The 21,460-nt window shown below is 45.9% G+C and overlaps 1 long non-coding RNA gene across 1 annotated transcript; it reads left to right on the top strand.

The window, feature by feature from the left end:
- Positions 1-17,084: 17,084 nt before the first annotated feature.
- Positions 17,085-21,432, top strand: LOC309440949. The gene is made up of 3 exons (XR_014184298.1): positions 17,085-19,767; positions 20,541-20,655; positions 20,745-21,432. It is a non-coding gene; the product is annotated as an uncharacterized lncRNA (long non-coding RNA).
- The last annotated feature ends 28 nt before the right edge of the window (positions 21,433-21,460 follow it).

Here is a 21,460-nt window from a genome sequence, read left to right as displayed (position 1 = left end):
AGCGGTTATGGGGCAGGTACAGGGCTGTTATGGCGGTACCTGTGGGGCAGCCATAGAAACTGGAAAACGCTAGAAACTGCCTGGAAGGATTATATTTTTATTGCATGTTTGAATGCCTGGCCCTAAATGCAGGTTGAAGATGCTAAATAGGAAACACTCTTTTGAGGGGATTTAAATGTAGCATGTTTATTACTACTTGTTTATATAGCTTGTTTATAATTTCCATCCCATTATTCTTAGTGCCTTCTTCCTCGTATTCTTAATCGTGATTTCCACCAATGCAGACAAGAGCAACACCAAGTAAATGTGGAAGAAAAGTCACTTTGGTAATACGGGAGTATTGACCTTGAGAAGACAGATGGATTTGAAACGCTTCTCACTTTGTTTTGCCGTGGGTATGGAATTTCTTGAGACAGTGCATGAGCTGCTGCATGGTGAGTGTCGTACTGGGGTGAATCTGTCTGAATTCTGAACCCATGCACTGTGAGCTGTGTGTATATGGGTATCCTTATGGTAAATAAAAGGCACCAGGGGAATTCCCCCTGTGGCATAAGGCATAAACACCTCAGAAGGGTCACAGGGCCTATATAAACACATGACATGCTGGCAAAGTAATCCTGGTGTTTGAAGTATTGTTTCCATTTCGTTTACCTTCCTCATGCTTAGTTCTCAGGTATAATGAAATTCCTAAACAACAACTGTTCACTATGTGTACTCCATTGCTTCCTATTTGTGTGGCTCTATGGCAGTTTAACCAGCTCAGAACCGGGGTTTAACCATGTGTATCATGTGCTGACCCCTTGGTGTATTCGTCATGAGGGTACGGTACAGAAACCTAAGGGATGGTTCTGTTTTTGTAAAGGCCTGAGTACCCAGGGCTTTTCAGCGACTTAGTGAAAACACAAAACACATTCAGTCATATAAATGACTCCTTTTGGTGCTTCAGGATAGGCCGTGGTTCACAGAGGAGCCTGGGTACTCCATCGTGTAAGGCACTGCTGAGTGTGCTAGCGCCAGTCCTACCAAACACTCTGTAGAAGTACCATGGGTTTTCGTTATGCTTTTTAAGTTTTGAGGATTTCTAGGAACTTTTGTTTTGGGGTTTTTGGTTTCGGTTGTTTTGAGGGTGTTTTTTTTTTTTTGTGAGAATTATGACCAGAGTGCCTGTCACAGATGTTATCGTTGCAGTTTTACGTTCCTTTTCTAAAGTTGAGCCTCAGTTTCTTAGGTTGGTAAGTTTTCTTGAGAAGTACTCAGAACAGGTCCTCGACCTTTACTGTGCATGTTGCTTTGTCACAGGGCAGGAGCGATGCCTTCCCCCGCTGAGCACAGTCCAAAGCCCGGTTTTGTGTGAAACCAGATCCGGTCTGCCCTAGCATGGGGTGGAGCAGTGCAATATCCTCTGTGGTGTTACGGGGGGACAGCCTGGCCGCTCGCAGCAGCTCTCTGCTGCTTTTCTCTCCACGAATCCTGATGTCTGTGCTTCAAATACTTCCCTGACCTATATACCAGACTAAAGCTTCCTGTTCTAATACTGATTTAAGACTTGATTATCAGCGGCTTATTTTTCTACATTATAATTCTCTTTACTATTTAGCAGTCCAGTGGGATATGCAGAGGGCCAAAGTCTGACCTTCCTGGCAGTCGAGATGAGGCTGGGGGGAAGGGCATGTGCTGAACATTGACGAGAAGAGGCAGAGCTTGAATTACAGCACATCACGTAGAGAATTTTGGTTCAGCAATCCAGTTGTCTGCTGTACTACTTGCCAAAACAGAAGAAACACAGCTCTCGCTCTCTTGCAAGCCGTCTCCTGTATTTGTTAGCTTACCTTAAAGCTTCACCTTATTTATAAGCTCTGACCCAGACTCCTCATTAACTGTTTCCAAAACACTAGAAAAGGAAAGTAGGAATTAGTTCCTGCTTTGTGTAGCTCTCTGATTAACAGCTGTGCCTCTTAGAGAAGAGACAAAATAGCCAGAGTGATTAAAAACTAGACCAGGCTCCCAAAGGAGTGCAGCCTGCTCAGAGGCCATTGTGTTCTTTGCTCAGATACCATTTGCTGCAGCAGTCATGAGCTCTTGTGGAAGTGTGAGACGTCATTTGTTAATACACTCTGCCTCTGTACATGATCAGTCCTCCTTGTACGCTCATTAAAGGCTCATTATTTGACGCTTTTCTCTGTGGTGTTGAAGACCAGGAGTGTGTATCTTCCAGTGCTGCTGAGACTGCTCCCCCTTCACATGGAAATAGGGTTTAGGATCCACATGAGGCACGATAACAATCACAGGAGCCGATAACTGTGCTTGCTCGTGTTTGCAGGTGGAGATGATGCACGAGCTAGCTGACCAGTCCTGCCTGTGAAAACAAGAAAGGCCCTTAGATCTTGTCATCTGTGCGCTGGCGTTTGAGATTCTCTTTTCCTTTTCATAAATATTCCTGCTTTAAGGAGGTGATGGCGTGCTTGTCCAGGCTGCACTTGGTAAGACAGAGCCACCTAATGGCAGTTCTGCCAGCTGCTGTCTCCTGAGGCTTAAACCTTTCCGCCTTTTCTGGTTAAGGGAGATTTTAAAATACTATAAGTAGTTTACCCTGTGTGCTTTCTTCAGTACTATTTAGGAAGGGAAAGCAATTTCTAATCCTCCCAGCCCAGCAGAATTTGAAAGCATGGGGAACATTGACAGTGTCTCACTATTCCCCTTCAACATATATTTTATATATAACTATTAACAAAATTCCCCACTGCCTACTAAAACTACATCTTCTGTAAGGCCAGAATTCATAATAGTCCCTTGGGTATAAGCAACATCAGCACCCAACTGTTAGTTTTTCTGGTAGGAAGCTCAGAGTGCTGCTGCATTTTTTTCTTCACAGTTGTGGTAACAGTGTTTGTTTCCATCTTAGAAGCTGGCTGCAGAGGAAGCAATGTTGAAGGTATCAGGTAGATTAGAGTGCTCTCTTACGGTGTATTGCGTAACCATCGCTTATCTCTTCTTGGCAAAACTTGCAGTGCAAACACACTGTTACCCTCCTCAGCGTTAGGGAAGTTCCTTTTCCCCAGGTTTCCTGTAGCAGAGACTCAGGCGTGGATTCCAGAAATTCTTCTGAAATAAATGATTTACCAAGGCCCAGCACAGAGCAGCTCAAGCTGGTGCCTCCTGAGGAGGGACCCTCAGCAGCACAAACCTGCTGAGGCAATGACGCCCCCCAGTCCAAGATCCCCAGCACCGAGCGGCACTCGGAGCCAGTTGCAAAATGCACGTCTGGGTTCTCCCTGTTCTCCATTGCATCTCTGCGTTGTTGTCAGGTGGGCCGGCAAGTAAAGTTCTGACATTCAGTTGTTATTTTGCACCCACAGCTGGAGAAAACAAGTTCTTGGTAATGGCCAAAACATTCTTTTGTTCCGTCTTCTGTTCTGTCTCCTGTTGGACCTGTTCTGGCCCTTCACTTATCTCCAGGGCCACAGCTACCGGGTCTTCCAGCCCAGAGCCTCTGAGGCCTTTTTACTTAATGAAGCAGAAAGTTCAGAGGTTCACAGCTTGCACAAGTTATGCTAAGCACACTGACTTATGCTGAGTGAGTTCTATATACATATAAGCAGTTTCTAAACAAGTTCTATGAGAAGCAGTACAGCCAAGTTGCAGGTCTAGACTTCAGGAAAAACCCACATGTTTCAGACCAGCATTCCTTCTTTCTGCTTTCAATTGTGGCTTTTTTGAAGGTACATAAACCTCCAATATGTTAAATTAGTGTCCTTTAAAGCACCAGGGACAGTCTGCTTGGCAAGGCCATGTCCTGAATGGGGCCTCTGATCACACCTTCCAGGTAAATGCAAGATTTTGGATGTATTTTGCATTTAATTTTGTGGCTAAATGACATTTTTTTGCTAGGGACTCTAGGGCTTCTAGGAACTTTCTCTCAACAGTGTGGGTTGTCCAACATGTATTTATTCTTCAGTATGAGCTCTGTCCATGTTGTACGTAGTGTAAACCAATGAAGAACAGCAGACGGGGTTTCTCTGCACCAAATAGTATGTGCTTAACCCTCAGACTCTACAGGGCTGGACTGTGCTAGAAAATCCGGTGTGTGTGCTGCTTTCTTGGGAGAGCAACAGCGATGAAAAGGTTTGGCTTTTAGCTGCAAGACCTGCAATTGGTCATTACACAGTTCTTGGTCACTGAATGAAGCTGGTGTTAACCTTGCAAATTTTTCAGATGTACTCGAAAATCCAATTTTTTCCACCTAACTTTAAGTCCCAAACCTATCTGGGTGCTCTTAGAAGTCTCAGTAGATACCTAAACAGCTTTATATGTCTGAGCCCCTGATCTTTGGATAGAAGCAGCAAGGGCATGCGCTTCTGTATTCGAGGATCCTGGGCTTAGTCTTGAAATGATGTGATCTAGGGCTTTGTGTTGTTCTTGTGAAGTGACTAATGGCTTGAGACCTTTTTATTTTTTGTAAAAGTTCATATATTGAGAATTGCTATGCCAGTTTTCTGTGCTTTGATATTGTGTTTGGTTGAGACACTGAGTGAAGGTGTAAGTTTTATAAATAGTATGTCGGCTCTAAAATGCCACACGTAGCTCTCCAGGATGTATTTTCTGTAACTGCTCAGCAAGAAATGCCGTTGAGACTGGCCTGGTTTATGAAGTGATCTCTGTGTATCGACTCGCTTAGTCCTTTCTGTTCTTGATAGCTAGTGACTGACGTTAGTTATATGTGTCTAATGACCATCCAGGAGATATGTCTCACCCAAGATGAAGGAGAAAGAGCGGTGTGAGAGGCTGAAATAATTCTGAATTCTGACATACTTCCAATGCAGTGTCCTGGAACGCACTAAAAACTGATTCCACTGCAGCTGGGAACAGCATTTTAAAAGTAAAATTCTGAGCTTTGCAGGTTCTCATCAATGATTGACTGATTTAATTGTGAGTGCATGATGGTGAACTGAGAACCAAACGAAGTTCACACTCTGCTCGCAGAATTTGATCAGTTGTAAATGGAAAAAGTAAATTCACTGTTGTGAAGAGTCATGCTTTAAAGCCACCACTCCACCCTTGAAGGGAATAACATGTCATTACTTTTGGAAATAGTGAATAACAAAAATAACAAATTGGGTCAGTGGAGAGAGAAAGCTGAAATGGGAAAATAATGTGAATCAAGGAAGTTCTTTAATACATTACTTTGGACAGCAGCCCAGTTTAAAAAAACAATTGGATCAGATTCACAAATCAGAGTGTTGCGTTTTCCCCCAGAGCTGAATCCCTGCAAAGAGGCGCAGTGACAGCTTGGGAGTACCTGCGTCCTCTCAACCCCTGCCAGCCTCTGAAAACTCCAGGGCCTGCTTTATTTCAGTGCAGATTTTATTGAGCCCCTGCAGGATTTCGCTAAATTAGGAATCCCCCCTCTAGGGAGTTTTTTCTTTTGGATTCGTGTTGTAGGCAGTTAAGCGAAGCCAGGTTGGCGGTGGAGCGCGCTGTGGAGTGAGCCGGAAAGGGGAAGCCCAGATGTTTGTGTGTCGCGCTGTGAGTAGGTTGGGTATAATTGGGACATTTGTTTGATGAGCACTAAAGAGCAGTTCAAAAAGGCAAGCTCCTGTCTTTTGGGGTTTTTTTGGTCTTCCAATCCTGCCCTGGTAGGAGTTGCAAATGATGTTCTTAAGTGAATCTTGACAGACTGCACAGGCAGCACAGCCTGTGGCTGAAGGTTTTGTGGCAAGAAGTCACAGCTGGTTTTGCTCACATAACCCTCGAGCCAGTTGGGATTTTTAACAAGCTTTCCCTCCTCCCTGTTTGTCCACTGTAAATTAGAGCAGGTCTGAGGCTGGTTTCAAGGTACATTTGCTGCCCACCTATGGGCTGCATGTCTGGTTATGGTTGGCTGGGACATTTCTCCTCTGGACTTGGTGGGAAATGCTTTGAGCCAAAGCGAGTAGGCTGGGTAAAGCCCAGCCTAAAAATGTGTTGATAATGTTTGACTAAGTAGAAACTGTCCGGTCCACCTGACTCTCCTGACAAGAGGTGTCACCCACAAAAAGTCAGTGTATGGTCCCTGTTGTTGTGAACATTAGAAATACCAACATGACTTGTAGCATGCCAAATTAAACCTTTCCTTCCAAGTACACACATTTTCTGTGCCTCAAAGGGGACTGTTACTAGCTTTTAATATGCACTGCATATTTAGATCAATTTACGCTCACCAAAAAAAAATATATATATAAAGAGGCTGACAGCACTAGTCAAGAACTGCATAATGCAGCCTGCTTGTCCAAACACAGTCCTCCTAACTTACACCTGTCCTTTTAGTCCCTTCCTACAGCTTGTATGAATGAGTAAAGCAGGTTGGAGGTCAGCAGCACCCTAAGCTTTTTCCAAAAGTCTGGTCATGAGTAGACAAGATCCAGGCTGGGATGACACGTGCTGAGATGGGAGTTACGATGAAGACAGCAGTGGCAGCTGCTTAATCAGCAAAGTCATTTCCACTTTTCATCTGTATTTCCATGGGCAGGCAGCACTGCCCATACAACAGAAATGAGATGTGTCACCAGTAAGCACATGGCAGGAGTTTTGGTTAGAATAAGGAGAGGAAAAAATAAGTTCTGCTCTAGTCCTTAGAAGTATATTTTACTCATTCCTCTTCTCTCCATTCCCACCCTTCCCCAAATTCAGTCTAAGCAATCCCATGATGGTTTATTTCATGAATAATCATTCTTCTTTTCGCATGCTTTCTCTTCATTCATTTTTGGACATAACCCTCAGATTGTCACAAAGCTGTACGTATTGTTCATTGTGGCATTTGAAAGTGTGGAAATGACTTGCAGATGCTCTACCACACTGTAACCAAACTTGGCTGTGTCAGTTTTAACATACACAAAACCACACTGGCACTTAACAGGACTCGGCATGATAAGGTCTCTAGGTTCTCCTTCTATGTAAACACGTTTATGTCCTTGCTAATTAGAAACAGGACCCTGTTTCTTTCAAAGTTCATGTGATAGCAGTCAGGCCAAAGAATGAGACACATGCAATATCTGAATGGTTTTATGATAATATTGTCAGGGATCTGAAGTTTATTTTTTGGGAAATATATGTGTGTATGTATATACATATGTATATATGTGTGTGTGTGTATATATATATATATATAAAAGTTAAACAAGCATAACCAGTAAAGCTTCCTGGAATATTTAATGTGGTACATTTGCAGTTCATGCATTTCAGTATATGTTTCACATGGCATGTCGCTGACTTTACATTTAAGTGAATATTTTCTGGCCCTTTTTGTCTTAATGTCTTCCGGCATGAACAGATCTTGAGGCTGTGACCTTGTTGTATTCCCCTAAAATGCCCAAACCGTAAAATCAAAGCTGATTGACTCTTTTGGTATCCTTGTAACTCATCTTAAATGGCAGTAATATTACCTAGAGCGAGAGTCGACAGCATAAAGGAACAACTTAAGAGCTCTTCTGATAAAGAGCTACACCAATTTTTGCTGTGTGAGAATCTAACCCATTGGATGGGAATGTTCTGTATTTTTGTAGATGTACCATAAGGCCTGGGTCCTGTGAACGTGTGCACGTGCGGAGTTTTACTTGCTGGTTGGTGCCATTGTTCTGCGATTGTCTGTCCTCTTAGTCGAACAGAACAACATTACAAAAAGTATTGCTGAATAAAGAGCTGTAAAATCTGTGGTAAAAGGGGCATCCAAGCTCTATCTCCCTGTCGAGGGTTAAGATTGCGGGGTGACAATAAAACCCTGGCAGATGTATTGTTAACCCCCTCTCCCCCCCCACTTCCCCTTTTTTGCCCCTCCCTCTCCCCCCTTCCCACTCAGCACAGGCGATCGGGAGGAAAAGAAGAACAGAGAGAAGAGAGTTGGAAAAATTAAAGATGTTTTACTAATGCTACTAATAAGAATAGAGAAAATAATACAAAACCAGTCTTGAAAGTCTCAGCGACTGCAGAGCCGGCACCCGAAGTCCTGGACTGGACTCTGCAGCCAACTGGAGCTGGATTCAGTCTCTCACTAGGCCTCAGTTCACAGGGATGAGTAGCAAGGTCCTCTCCTAATGTTGGCCGTAAGGAAAAAGGGAAAAGGGGCGAGATCCTCGTGGTCTCCTGCTTTTATATGAAGTATTCACGTGAATGGAATGTTATACACAGTTGGTCAGTTTCTTAGTCACTTGTTTCTCCTCGCCCCTCTGGTGAGATGTCCATCCATGCTTATCAATAAGTTTGCATTCCATTGCTAGGTTTACCAAAACATGTGTCTGGTTCTCCAGGAAAATGCAGTTAATATGAAGCTTTAGCTGACAGGCAAAATTCACTGAAAGAGAAACTTGTTTTTAACAAAACCAGGACATTCCACCCCTTATAATATGCCATTCACTGAATACTTAAACCCTATCAATACAATCTATCAACACAATCTAATTAATCACTACTACTATATATCTACACAGGAGTAATTAATCAGTGGACCATCCTTTAAAAAGTTCATTAAGTTCATTTTGTCACAACAGTCTCCCAGGGCAGGAAAAATGGTGCAAGTGCATCTCATGACCACTGTTTGTGGGTTAAAGACATCAACTTTGAAGAAGTTGTCAGGTGCCACTTGAAGAAGCTAGCTCTGGTTTCATCATCACTGTCTTGATCTGAAAGACACTTATTAAATACTGTTAGTATGGCAATTCACATCCTGCAGTTCAGTATTGAATATTTTCACCTAAACTCAAGTCCCCTTGAGGCACAGACCGAACTTCTCCATCCTTAAGCATCACCCACCAGGTGCTGCCAGGTCCCTGGGCAAAAACAATCCTACGAATGGGCTTGCCTTTGCCTGAGGCAGGAGTAACCCAGACTGCCTTTCCTAACATGTTTTTCATGTGTACTACAGGTATCTCCTTCTACAGTCCGTAGAATTTCTGATTGGGCAGGCCCGACTTGATTGGTTGACCCCCTGGTGTTGACCAACCAAGTGGCTTTTGCTAAATGTGAATCCCAGTTTTAAAGGTTCCACCACCCATTGCCTTTAGTGTAGTTTTTAGCAAACCATTGTACCTTTCAATTTTCCCAGAGGCTGGTGCATGATATGGAATATGATATACCCACTCAATACCATGTTCTTTGGCCCAATTGTCTACAATACTGTTTTTGAAATGAGTAACGTTGTCTGATTCAATTCTTTCTGGCGTACCGTGTCGCCAAAGGACTTGCTTTTCAAGGCCCAAGATAGTATTTCGGGCTGTAGCATGAGGTACAGCATATGTTTCCAACCATCCAGTGGTTGCTTCCACCATTGTAAGTACATAACGCTTACCTTGACGTGTTTGTGGAAGTGTAATATAATCAATCTGCCGAGCTGCCCCATACTTATACTTCAACCATCGCCCCCCATACCATACAGGCTTTAACCGTTTGGCTTGTTTGATTTCAGCGCAAGTTTCACATTCATGAATAACCTGTGAAATAGTGTCCATAGTTAAATCCACCCCTCGATCGCGAGCCCATTTATATGCTGCATCTCTACCTTGATGCCCTGAAGCATCATGGGCCCACCGAGCTAGGAAAAGTTCACCTTTATGTTGCCAGTCCAAGTCCACCTCAGCTACTTTAATCTTAGCAGCTTGATCCGCTTGTTGGTTGTTTAGATGTTCCTCGGTGGCTCGACTTTTAGGCACATGAGCATCTACATGACGAACTTTCACAGGCAGGCTCTCTAGCCGAGCAGCAATATCTTGCCACAGTGTGGCAGCCCAAATGGGTTTACCTCTGCGCTGCCAGTTGCTTTTCTTCCATTGCTGTAGTCACCCCCACAAGGCATTTGCTACCATCCATGAGTCAGTATAGAGATAAAGTATTGGCCGCTTCTCTCGTTCAGCAATGTCCAAAGCCAGCTGGATGGCTTTCACTTCTGCAAATTGACTAGATTCACCTTGTCCTTCAGTGGCTTCTGTAACTTGTCGTGTGGGACTCCACACAGCAGCTTTCCACCTTCGATGTTTTCCTACAAGACGACAGGATCCATCTGTGAACAGTGCATACTGCTTATCAGTCTCTGAAAGAGTATTATATGGTGGTGCTTCTTCAGCACATTTTACTTCCTCCTCATCTGGAGACATCCCAAAGTCTTTGCTTTCTGGCCAGTCTGTAATCACTTCTAAGATCCCTGGGCGATTGGGACTTCCAATTTGAGCTCGTTGTGTGATCAGTGCAATCCATTTACTCCACGTGACTTCGGTTGCATGATGTGGAGAGGGAACCGTCCCTTTGAACATCCAGCTCAGCACCGGCAGTCGCGGTGCGAGGAGGAGCTGTGCTTCAGTACCGATCACTTCTGAAGCAGCTCGAACTCCTTCATATGCTGCTAGTATCTCTTTTTCAGTTGGAGTATAGTTGGCCTCAGATCCTTTGTATCCTCGACTCCAAAAACCTAAGGGTCGACCTCGGGTTTCTCCTGGTGCTTTCTGCCAGAGGCTCCAGGTAAGTCCATTATCTCCGGCTGCGGTGTAGAGCACATTTTTAACATCTAGTCCAGTCCGAACTGGTCCAAGGGCCACCGCATGAGTTATCTCACGCTTAATTTGTTCAAAGGCTTGTCGTTGTTCATGGCCCCACTCAAATTGGTTCTTTTTTCGAGTCACTCGATAGAGAGGGCTCACAATCTGGCTGTAGTCAGGAATATGCATCCTCCAAAAACCTACAACGCCCAAGAAAGTCTGTGTCTCCTTTTTATTATTAGGTGGAGACATTGCTGCAATTTTGTTGATCACATCCATTGGGATCTGACGACGGCCATCTTGCCATTTTATTCCTAAAAACTGGATCTCTCGTGCAGGTCCCTTGACCTTGCTTCGTTTTATGGCAAAACCGGCATCCAAAAGAATCTGAATTATTCTCGCACCTTTCTCGAAGACTTCTTTCGCTGTGTCGCCCCATACGATGATGTCATCAATATATTGCAAGTGTTCTGGAGCTTTACCTTGCTCCAGCGTGGTCTGGATCCGTCCATGGCAGATGGTAGGACTGTGTTTCCACCCCTGGGGCAAGCGATTCCACGTGTACTGGATGCCTCTCCAGGTGAAAGCAAACTGCGGCCTGCACTCTGCTGCTACAGGAATAGAGAAAAATGCATTAGCAATGTCAGTTGTAGCATCCCACTGAGCTGCCTTTGACTCCAGTTCAAACTGCAGTTCTAGCATGTCAGGCACAGCAGCACTCAGTGCTGGTGTAACTTCATTCAGGCCACGATAGTCCACAGTTCGTCTCCACTCGTCACTAGACTTACGCACTGGCCAGATTGGGCTGTTAAAAGGTGAGCGAGTCTTACTGATCACACCCTGGCTTTCCAATTGACGGATCAACTGGATAGGAATCAAAGAGTCTCGGTTGGTGCGATATTGCCGGCGATGCACCGTCGTGGTAGCAGTTGGCACCTGCTGATCATCAACCATCAGCAGTCCTACAACAGAAGGATCATCTGAAAGACCAGGCAAATCAGACAGCTGTTCAATTCTCTCAGTGTCCACAGCTGCTATACCTAATGCCCACCTATACCCTTTTGGGTCCTTAAAATACCCTCTCCTGAGGTAGTCTATGCCAAGGATGCACGGAGCATCTGGACCAGTCACAATGGGATGCTTTTGCCAGTTTTTTCCAGGTAGGCTCATTTCAGTCTCTACAACAGTCAGTTCCTGGGATCCCCCAGTCACTCCAAAAATATTGATGGATTGCGTTCCTTTATAATTAGAAGGAATTATCGTGCACTGAGCACCAGTGTCCACTAAAGCTTTGTACTCCTGGGGGTGTGTTGTACCAGGCCATCGTATTTGTACAGTCCAATAAACTCTGTTATCCCTTTCCTCCACCTGGTTGGAGGCAGGGCACCTCTAATTTCTGTTTTGCACAGTCTCTGGGTGTGAATTAGAGGTTCCTTCAAGAGCATCAGAATCTCTTCTGCTCCTTTTGTAAACTGGAGCAGACAGCTTCCTAGGAGTTTTTCCTTTTATCTCACGTACTCGTTCTTGAAGTTCTGAGGTAGGTCTTCCATGCCACTTATTCATGTTTTCTCCCTGCTCATGTAGGAAGAACCACAGTGAACCTCTTTTTGTGGGCTGCCTCTGTCCTCTCTCTCGAGACTGGAAACGCCTTCTCCTAATAGCTGAAACATAGGTTGTGCAGGTCGTGAATGGTATGTGTCTTCTCTGAGTTCTTTGATTTCTTGCAATAGCTTTTCAAACCGGTCATCAGATTTTTCACACAGTTTCTCCACAGCAGAGACACAAGCCCGTAGAGAACCAGCAAGGCTGTCCTCAAAGTTCCGGAGCTGCTCAATCACTTCAGTAATATTTTGTATACCTCGTGATGACCAGACCATTCCTGCCAATGACTTAGCATATGCAGGTGGTGCGCTTTGTACAAATCTGTGCCACAGAGATCGTGTACAATGGATTCTATCTGGGTCTGTCCCCTCTTGGCTGTTTGGTCCAAAATAAATGATCTCTTGCACAGCTAATTCTCTCAGGAACTGAATACCTCTCTCCATAGTATTCCATTTCCCTAACTTGGATATACAATCTTCCTTGTAGGGAAATCTTACTTTCATAGCTGCCAGGAGTCGGGTCCAGAGGGTAGTGGCATTAGACTCTCTTGAAATTGCCCTATCAATGGTGGAATCTCTTGACAGAGATCCCAGCTGCCTGGCTTCACCACCTTCCAATTCAATTGTTTCTGCCCCATTGTCCCAGCATCGGAGCAGCCAGGTTAAAATATTCTCGCCTTCACGACGGCTAAAGTCTTTTCGCAGATCTCTCAGCTCACCTGGAGAAAAGGACCAAGTGGTGGTCACTTCATCTCCTCTCTGTCCTGATGGTGCCCCTTGGGTTGATGTTGGCCCTGTGCCATCACCTGCTGCACGGGTAGTCTTTCTAGTGACTTTCTTACAACCGGCAACGGATGCTGATATGGGTTCACCATCATTTGATTCATTTCCAGAGTCTGAATGACTGTCACAGTGATTGCTGTGGTTACAGCAGCAACAGTGCCCAGTGTGTGAAGAAGCGGGGGCTGCCTTGTTAGCCTTTGAGGCTGGAGAAGTAATGTTATCTGCAGCGATCTTGGCAGAGGAACTCTGCGGAGGAGCTGTAGCTTCAGCCTGCGAAGCCGCAGTTGCGGGAGCAGTGGCTGCAGCGGCAGCTTTCGCTGTTTTGCTCTTTCTCAAGCAGCCAGGAGTGCTTTTTGCTAAAGCTTCCGAAGACGCACCGCAAATCTCAGGACTAAAAAGAGATGCAAACCTCCTGTTGAACGCCATTTCTCTTAACAGAAGCACAAACTGACACACATTCAGCAAACCAGATAACACCATCACAGTTCTATCAAAACTCCAAGGATATTCAAAGCTCTCTAAAACATTTGCGAACTGTCCTAGCGAAAAAACGAAAGTATTGTTAGTCAGCCTTTCTAAAGATTCGCTTGACCAATTAGCGAACACAGAGCCGTACTGCTCTTTAATCTCTCCTGGAGGCTTTTCAAGGTAAAGCAGAAGGGAGTAGAAATTCATTAGTAGCTGCAGTATAATGAAATAAACCAGTGACAAACCACACAGTATCATCATGACCATTGTCCAGTTCCTTGTTGTTATATAATGAATACTTCGATTTAAAAAGAAGGCCCAACACAGATATGGAATCAGTGAGCACAATGTAGAAAATAACTGATACAACTTATGCCATAACGTCTTTAAATCAGTGTAATTCACTTTGCCTTAATACAACTAAATAATATCCAAAGCAAACAGACATGCGAGTATCACAACTTTATGAGTTGGCACCGTGCCAAGAAAATTGAAAGGTACGTCAGAGCAGTAGAAAAGACAAAAATCTTCAACTTTACCCCTTTCTCTTTGGCGCCAATTATCTGTCAAGGGTTAAGATTGCGGGGTGCAGGTTTTTGGGGTTCAGGGCTTTAGGGCATAGGGCTTGGTGAGGCAAGATTTGGGGGTGCAGGGTTTGGGGTGCAGGATCTGTGGTGCAGGATATAGGGGTGCGATGTTTGGGGGTGCAGGGCTCGGGGGGCCACGATCTGGGGGTGCAGGGTTAAGGGGTGAAGGCTTTTAGGGGGCTAGGGTTTGCAGGTGCAGTGTTTTGGGGGACCGGATTTGGGGGTGCAGAGTTTAGGGTAGCAGGATCTTGGGGTGAAGGGGTTTAGGGTGCAGCATTTGGCAGGGCAGGATTTAGGGGTGCAGGTCTTTGGGGTGAAGGACTTAGCAGAGCAGGGTTTGGGGGGGCAGGGTTGGGGGGGCAGCATTTGGGTGTGCAGAGCTTTGGGGTGTTTAGGTTTTTGGGGTGCAAAGTTTTGGGATGCAGGGTTTTGGGGGTGCAGGTTTGGGGGGAAGGATTTGTGGGTGTATGGTGTTGGGTAGAAGGATCTGTGGCTGAAAAATTTTGGGGTGCAGGCTTTGGGATTGCAGGATTTGGGCATGCAGGGTTTTAGGGTGCAAGGTTTGGGAATGGATGATTTGGGGGTGTAGTGTTTGGGGGTGAATGGTTTTGGGGTGCATGTTTTTGGGGGTGCAGGATTTGAGAGTGCAGGGTTTGAGGGTGCAAGGGTTTGGGGGTACAGGGTTTGGGGGGAAGGATCTGGGGGTGCAGGTTTTGGGGGTGCATGATTTTAGGCTGCAGGTTGTGGGGGGGTAGGATTTGGGGTACAGGGTTTTAGTGTTCAGGGTTTGGGGATGCAGAATATGAGGGGGCAGGATCTGTGGGTGGAGGATTAAGGGGTACATGGTTGGTCATTATGGACTTGGGGGTGCAGTAGGTGAAGGATTTGGCGTGCATGGTTTTGGGCTTGTCGAGGGTTAAGATTGCGGGGTGACAGTAAAACCCTGGCAGATGTATTGTTAACCTCCTCTCCCCTCCACTCTTCCTCCTTTTGCCCTCCCCCCTTCCCACTCAGGACAGGCGATCGGGAGTTGGAAGAATTAAAAGTGCTTTACTAATGCTACTGATAAGAATAGAGAAAATAACACAAAATATACAAAACCAATCTTGAAAGTCTCAGCAACTGCAGAGCCGGCACCCGAAGTCCTGGACTGGACTCTGCAGCCAACCGGAGCTGGATTCAGTCTGTCACGGGCCTCAATTCGCAGGGACGACTCGCAAAGTCCTCTGATAATGTTGGCCATAAACAGAAAGGAAAAGGGACGAGATCCTCGTGATCTCCCACTTTTATATGAAGTATTCACGTGAATGGGATGTTTGGTCAGTTTCTGGGTCACCTGTTTCTCGTCGCCCCTCTCACAAGATCTCCATCTGTGCTTATCAATAACTTCCCATTCCATTGCTGAGTTCACCAAAACGTGGATCTGGCTCTCCAGGAAAATGCAGCTGATATGAAGCTTTAGCTGACAGGCAAATTCACTAAAAGAGAAACTTGTTTTTAACAAAACCAGGACAGGGCTGCAGGATTTGAGGAGCAGCATTTTGACTGCACGGTTTTTGGGTGCAGGATATTGAGGTGCTGAATTTCAGGGTGCAGGATTTGAAAGTGCAGATTTAGGGGTGCATGGTTTGGGGGGACAGGTTTAGGGGGGCAGAATTTGACAGTGCAGGGTTTCAGGGTGAAGGTTTCCAGCTGCAGGGTTTAGGGTTTCAGGACCTGGGGTTGCAGGATTTGCAGTACAGAGTTTTAAGGTGCAGGGGTTGTAGGGCAGGATTTTAGGGTGCATTCTTTGGAGTTCACAGTTTGGGGTGCACGGTTTTGGGGTGCAGGATCCGGGGTTCCAGTATCTGGGGAGGGCAGAGTTTGGTAGGGAAGGATCTTGGGGTGTAGGGTTTGGTGTGAAGGGTTTGGGGGGCAGGATTTGGGGGTGCAGGGCTTGGGGGGAGCAGGATCTAAGAATGCAGGGTTTGGGGGTTAAAGGTTTAGGGGTGCAGGGTTTGGGGATTCAGGATGTGAGGGTGGAGGAATTGGGGCTGCAGGGTTTTGAGGGAAGAATTTGGGGTGAAGGGTTATAGGGATGCAGGATATGGGGTTGCAGGACCTTGGGAACAGGGTGCAAGATTTCAGGGTGCCACACCTGGAGTGAAGGGTTATCCATTGAGCAGGGTTTTGGAGTGCAGGATTTGGGAGGGAAGGATCTGGGAGTGCAAGATTTGGGGGTACAGGATTTTCAGATGGAAGGTTTGGAAGTGCATCATTTGGGGTGCAGGATCTGGGGGTAGAGGATTTATGGGTGCAGATCTTAAGGGGGCAGGATTTGGGGGTGCACGATTGGATCATTCAGGATTCTGGGGAGCAGGGTTTTGGGGTGAGGGATCTGGGGGTGGAGGATTTCAGAGTAGAGGGTTTGGGTGTACAGGGTTTACGTGTTTAAGGAACTGCGGGTGCAGATTTGGGAGTGCAGGCTTTGGGGGTCAGGATTTGGGGGTGCATGGTTTGAGAGGGAAGGATCTGGGGGTGCAGGGTTTGGGGTGAAGGCTTTAGTAGGGCAGGATTTTGGGGTGCAGGGCTTTGGGGGAACAGGATTTGGGGGTTCAGTACGTGGGGTGGAGGATTCAGGGTTGCAGCATTTGGGGTTGCAGGTTTTGGGGGCACAGAATTTGGGCGAAGGAGTTGAGGTGCAGTTTTATGGGGTGCAGGATTTGGGGGTGCAAGGTTTGGGTAGGCAGGATTTTGAGGTGCAGGGTTGGCAGGTGTAGGGGTTTGGGGGAAGGATCTGGAAGTGTGAGATTTGGACATGCAGGGTTTGGTGGGGCAGGGGTTTGGTGTGCAGGATTTGAGGGTGCAGAGTTGGATCTGGGGGTGTAGTGTTTGGGGGTACCTGGTTTGGGGGTGCAGGTTTTGGGGTGAATCGTTAAGGGTGCAAGGTTTAAGGGTATGGGGTTTTGGGTTTGCAAGATTTGTGGGTTTGGAGGAAGGATATTGAGGTGCGGGATTTGGGGGTGCTGGGTTTTGAGTGCAAAATTGGGGTGACTTGATATTTGGGTGCAGGGCTTGGGGGGACAGGATTTAGGGTATAGGGGTTTAGGGCAAAGGGTTTCGGGTTGCAGGGCTTTTAGGGTGCAGAATTTAGAGGTTCAGAACCTGGGGGTGCAGGGTTTTGGGGTGCAGGATCTGGAAATTCAGGATTTGGGGTTGCAGGGGTTTTGGGAATGCAAGATTTGGGGGTGCAGCGTTTGGGGTTTCAGGGTTTAGGGGAAGATCTGGGGGTGAAGTATCTGGGGGTGCTGGGTTTCCGAGTTCAGGATGTGAGGGTGGAGAAGCCCTCGAGACCTCCCCTCCTCCTGCCACCCGCCCCTTCTTTTCCTTCTCCGCAACCTGACTGGCCGGCTACGCACCTTAACTTCCATTCTCCCCGCCTATCACACCTCCCCGTTTCCCCCGCGCGGCGCTCCGCTCCGCCCCCAAGCTTTCTCGCGCGACCTGATTGGCCCGCTCTGCATCCGCGTTGGCGTTCTCTCCACCCACTCCTGGAACCTCGAGGTGATTTGCATATTGGGCGTGGCTTTTTCTTCTATTTAATTTCTGTTTCCATTTCTAGTTCTTTATTTCAATTTCTATTTCTTTTTCCTGGTGGCCAGTTTGAGCCTTCAGGTGCTCTGTTTCCATATATGAATACATATATAAAAACATACATATAATAAAGATAAAAAATATGCCAAAATATAAACATATAAAAATGTGTATAAATATATATATAAATATACAATATATAGAAATATATAGAGAGAGAAATGTATATATATAAAATTGCATCTGTTTGCCTAAAAATCGCCCCGAGGCTATTTGCATATTTGGCGCGGCATTTTCTTCTCTTTCTATTCCCAAAATCAGGGTGTTTGGAGTATTTTTGCGCTGCCGTGGTGGCTCCCATCCTGTGTGCGCAGCACAGAGGGGAAAATCCCCATTTGGGAGAATCAGCCCCAAATCAGGGTGAGAAAAATGGGAAAGGAGAAGGGGGAACAGGCAGCTTTTGAAAGTGTTTTTGTATCTTTTCTTTTGAGAGATATTTTGAGGTGAGGTTGAGTTTTTGAGGTTTGAAATGCTTTCTCTGAACAGGGTTTCTTTGCATTTAAAAACCTTACGTGTCACTGACATTTACTCTTATGTATCATATTACATATAAATATTTAGGGAATATATCTAGTTTATATATTACCTGTTTGCACCTTAATATATATCTACTTTGACATACGCACATTTACATACTTTTACTTCTATATCTGTTTATACCTGTATACAATATTTATTTACACTTAAGTACGTTTAGACTTCAATTTTGACACTTAAATATCTTTTCAGATTTACATAATTTGACATATATACAATTACATATATTTAGACTGAGATATCTATTTACACTTAATATTTAGAAGGTATGTATACAGGTATGAGTGTACATGTATAGATTCATATAATATTTAGACTGATCATGTAACATATACTAATTATACATAGCTCTCTCTAGTCACACTTTTTTCTATCTCAAATCCCGTGCTGCCATCCCATGACAAGTGCTCTGAGAACTGCTCTGGGAAATGCTCCGACTCCATGACACCTCAACAAAAGCGCCTCCAGTGCCTCCAGTTTACAACCAGCAGAATGGAGGCAGCTGCATCACCCAGACAACAAAAGTGGCAACGTCTACAAGAGCATCCTGGTGGCTGGTGTGGAACAGCAAAATGCTGTGATTGCGGGTGATGTTTTCACCCCAAATTAGTTAAACTGTGCTTTTAGTTTTGGAAACACCTATTCACTGATCAAACTTCCCTGAAAGGGAAAACGATAAATGTTACAAAGCAAAACGTGTGGAGTAGGGTATAAATGAGAGGTTTGAAAACAGCATCTCTGAAAGGTCCTAGTCATGAAACTGAAGTTTGTATTTGATCAACAATTCCAAGTGAAGCATTTTGAGCAAGTGCCGGATCTGCAGCTGCTGCCCTTCTGCCAGCGCTGCCTGTTGTGTCTCCAGCTCAGCCCTGGGGTGTGAGCTGTGACACACGGTGCCACCGATAGAGGGAATAACTAACTAACACTTTAAGGGTGCCTATTTTAGAGCTTTATGTAACCAATTATGTTAAGAAAAAACAGAACTTCGTCGAATGCCAAGATAAGAAGTTTTACAGCACCCAGCTGTAAACTTGAGGACTCAAGATAACGAAGATTTACAGCAAAAGGGGGCGCCAGTCTGGTTTCAATCGACTTGGCAGCTTGGGTCCCAGCCAATTCAACATAATGAGCCACAGGTAAAAAGTTCACTGTGACAAAGCTGAAGGAGCCTTCATCGAAAGACCCCCAAAGACCCCTCCTCAAGACCACCAGCTGGCACTGCGCAGGCGCAACAGGGCGGCGTCAAGGAGGAGACTATGGAAATTATTACCTGGGACTCGTTTTAATAAGAAGCGGGGAAAGGTTATGAATATGTACAGACATTATATGTACAGACGTTCCTGGGGTCATTATGAATATGTAACACCTTAGTGTATTTAAGCACATGTCTTATTGTTAGAAGGTGCGCCTGAATGGTGGAACGATCCCCCTTGCACCTGACGTCAAAATAAACATACCTGCTTTATAACTTTGTGAGTTGTAAAGCTTTATGACTTTATAGGTTGTACAGTTGTTTCCACACGTCACCACGGCCCTGCAGAAGCTTCCCCAGGAGCTGTTTTTGGGAACCAGGAGCTGCACGTGAGGAAGCTGATGAACCCTTGAACGACGCAGCTTCTCTCTGCAGCCAAGATCACCAGACCAGCAGCAACCAGCGTTCAGGTGCTTCCTTGGGTGCTGGTTCCACCGGGGATTCTGGTAGTGCCAGGCCAGCAGCTGAGGGAGCACAAGGCTGTGCCGCACTGTGGCACAGACCTCTGCCGATGCCCGACGGAGACTCAGCTGCTGAGCAAGTGCTTCGGGTCCCTCAGGGCCTGTGAGGAACAAAGGCATGCGTGGCAGTTCTTAGCACATTTAGCTACCTCAGGATTTTAAGGATCTGAGCTCCCCAAATTGCAAAGAGCCTTTCCCCAAGGGCCTGATTAATATGGCTGCTGGTGAGCCAAATCTTCTTTTTGACTGCCCAAGGCTCTGGAGGGAGCCCTTTGTCTGCTCCACATGCACAGCACTCTCCAGCAGACAGTAACCCCAGCTACAAGGCCCAAAATCTTTGCAGGACGTCCAAGGAAGTGTTTAGCACAGGAGACTGTGCAAACAGCAGCTGGGGCAGCTCTTGCTGTGGGCTTTGGTGGCTGCTGAGAACAAGGTCTCGCCTCCCCAAGTGGTTGCTCAGGAGAGCAGAGGCTGTGATTTACTGCTGTCTCTTCTAGAACAGCATCTGTTGTCTTGAGCTAAAAGAACCACCACGTGTCACAAAGAGCGTGTTTTAGTATCTGGCAGAATCTATGACTTAGTTACCGACACATTGTAATTTTTCAGTTCTCTGAAATCTTTTCCAGGGCCAACCAGTCTGCAGAAAGACAGGCCTTTACTAATTATTAAGTCATTAGAGGGAGAATAAAGCAGAAGCTCTCATTGCAACTCTCTCTTTCCAGCTAACTAACCAAGAGAAGGCTCCTGCTGTCATCCAGGGAGCCATGGAGAAGGACAACCTGGGCTCTGGCTCAGCTGAGCATTACGAGCTTGTACAGATCATCTCTGAGGACAAAGGTAGGGAAGCAGAACTCTGCTGCTGCTGCTTGAAAAGCCCTCCCTGAGTGGTGCACAAATTAACGCTCGCTCTGCTCCCTCTCCTGCAGAGCTGGTGGTCCCACCCAAGGTGAACATGTTCTACGCCATGAACACCCGGGCCAGCTTGGATTTCATGCTGAGAAGAAAAGCCTCAGCCACGGGGCAGGTGCAAAGGAGGAGCCCTGGGCAGCCCAGCACCCCCCAGACCTGCAAGCCGGGGGTGCTGGAGGCTCAGCAGAGTCCCATGGTGAGGGAGACATGGGCGCAGGGGGGAGAGCGATGAGAACTTGCCTGCCACCCAGTGCTCCAGCAGGCGGGGGGATCCGGATCCAACTGTGCACATCTCGGAGGCTGGAACAGAGCTCTCTGTCATGTGCCATCAGTGGTCAAACAAGCCAAACGAGACCTGCAGTGGTAGTGGTGCGGAGCGGTGCAGACAGGTAAACGGAGCCTGAGCCTTTGCCGGAGCTACAAGTGACAACTGAGTTCAGTTTGCAGCATTTCAGCAGAAGCTGCGTCGATGTCTGGCCGGGGCCTTTGTCAGGGGAGTGTTGCTCCCTCAGGGCCTGTGTGTCTGTGTTGAGCTGAAAGGTTTCCTATCAAAGATATTTTAGAATATTTACATTATATTTATATAGTTAATATTCTATAATGTTTGAGCTTTGAATAATATTTAATATTTATATGAAAAGTATATAAACTTTTTCCCACCAATTTTTGTGTGGAGTTACCATATTTTAATTTTTTTATCTTGTTTGAGCTTTGTGTGATATTTAATGTCTAT

Source organism: Streptopelia decaocto (genome assembly GCF_964273445.1).
Source record: "Streptopelia decaocto genome assembly, chromosome: 6".
In the NCBI taxonomy this organism is placed as follows: Eukaryota; Metazoa; Chordata; class Aves; order Columbiformes; family Columbidae; genus Streptopelia; species Streptopelia decaocto.
This window is presented reverse-complemented; position numbering and strand designations above follow the sequence as displayed.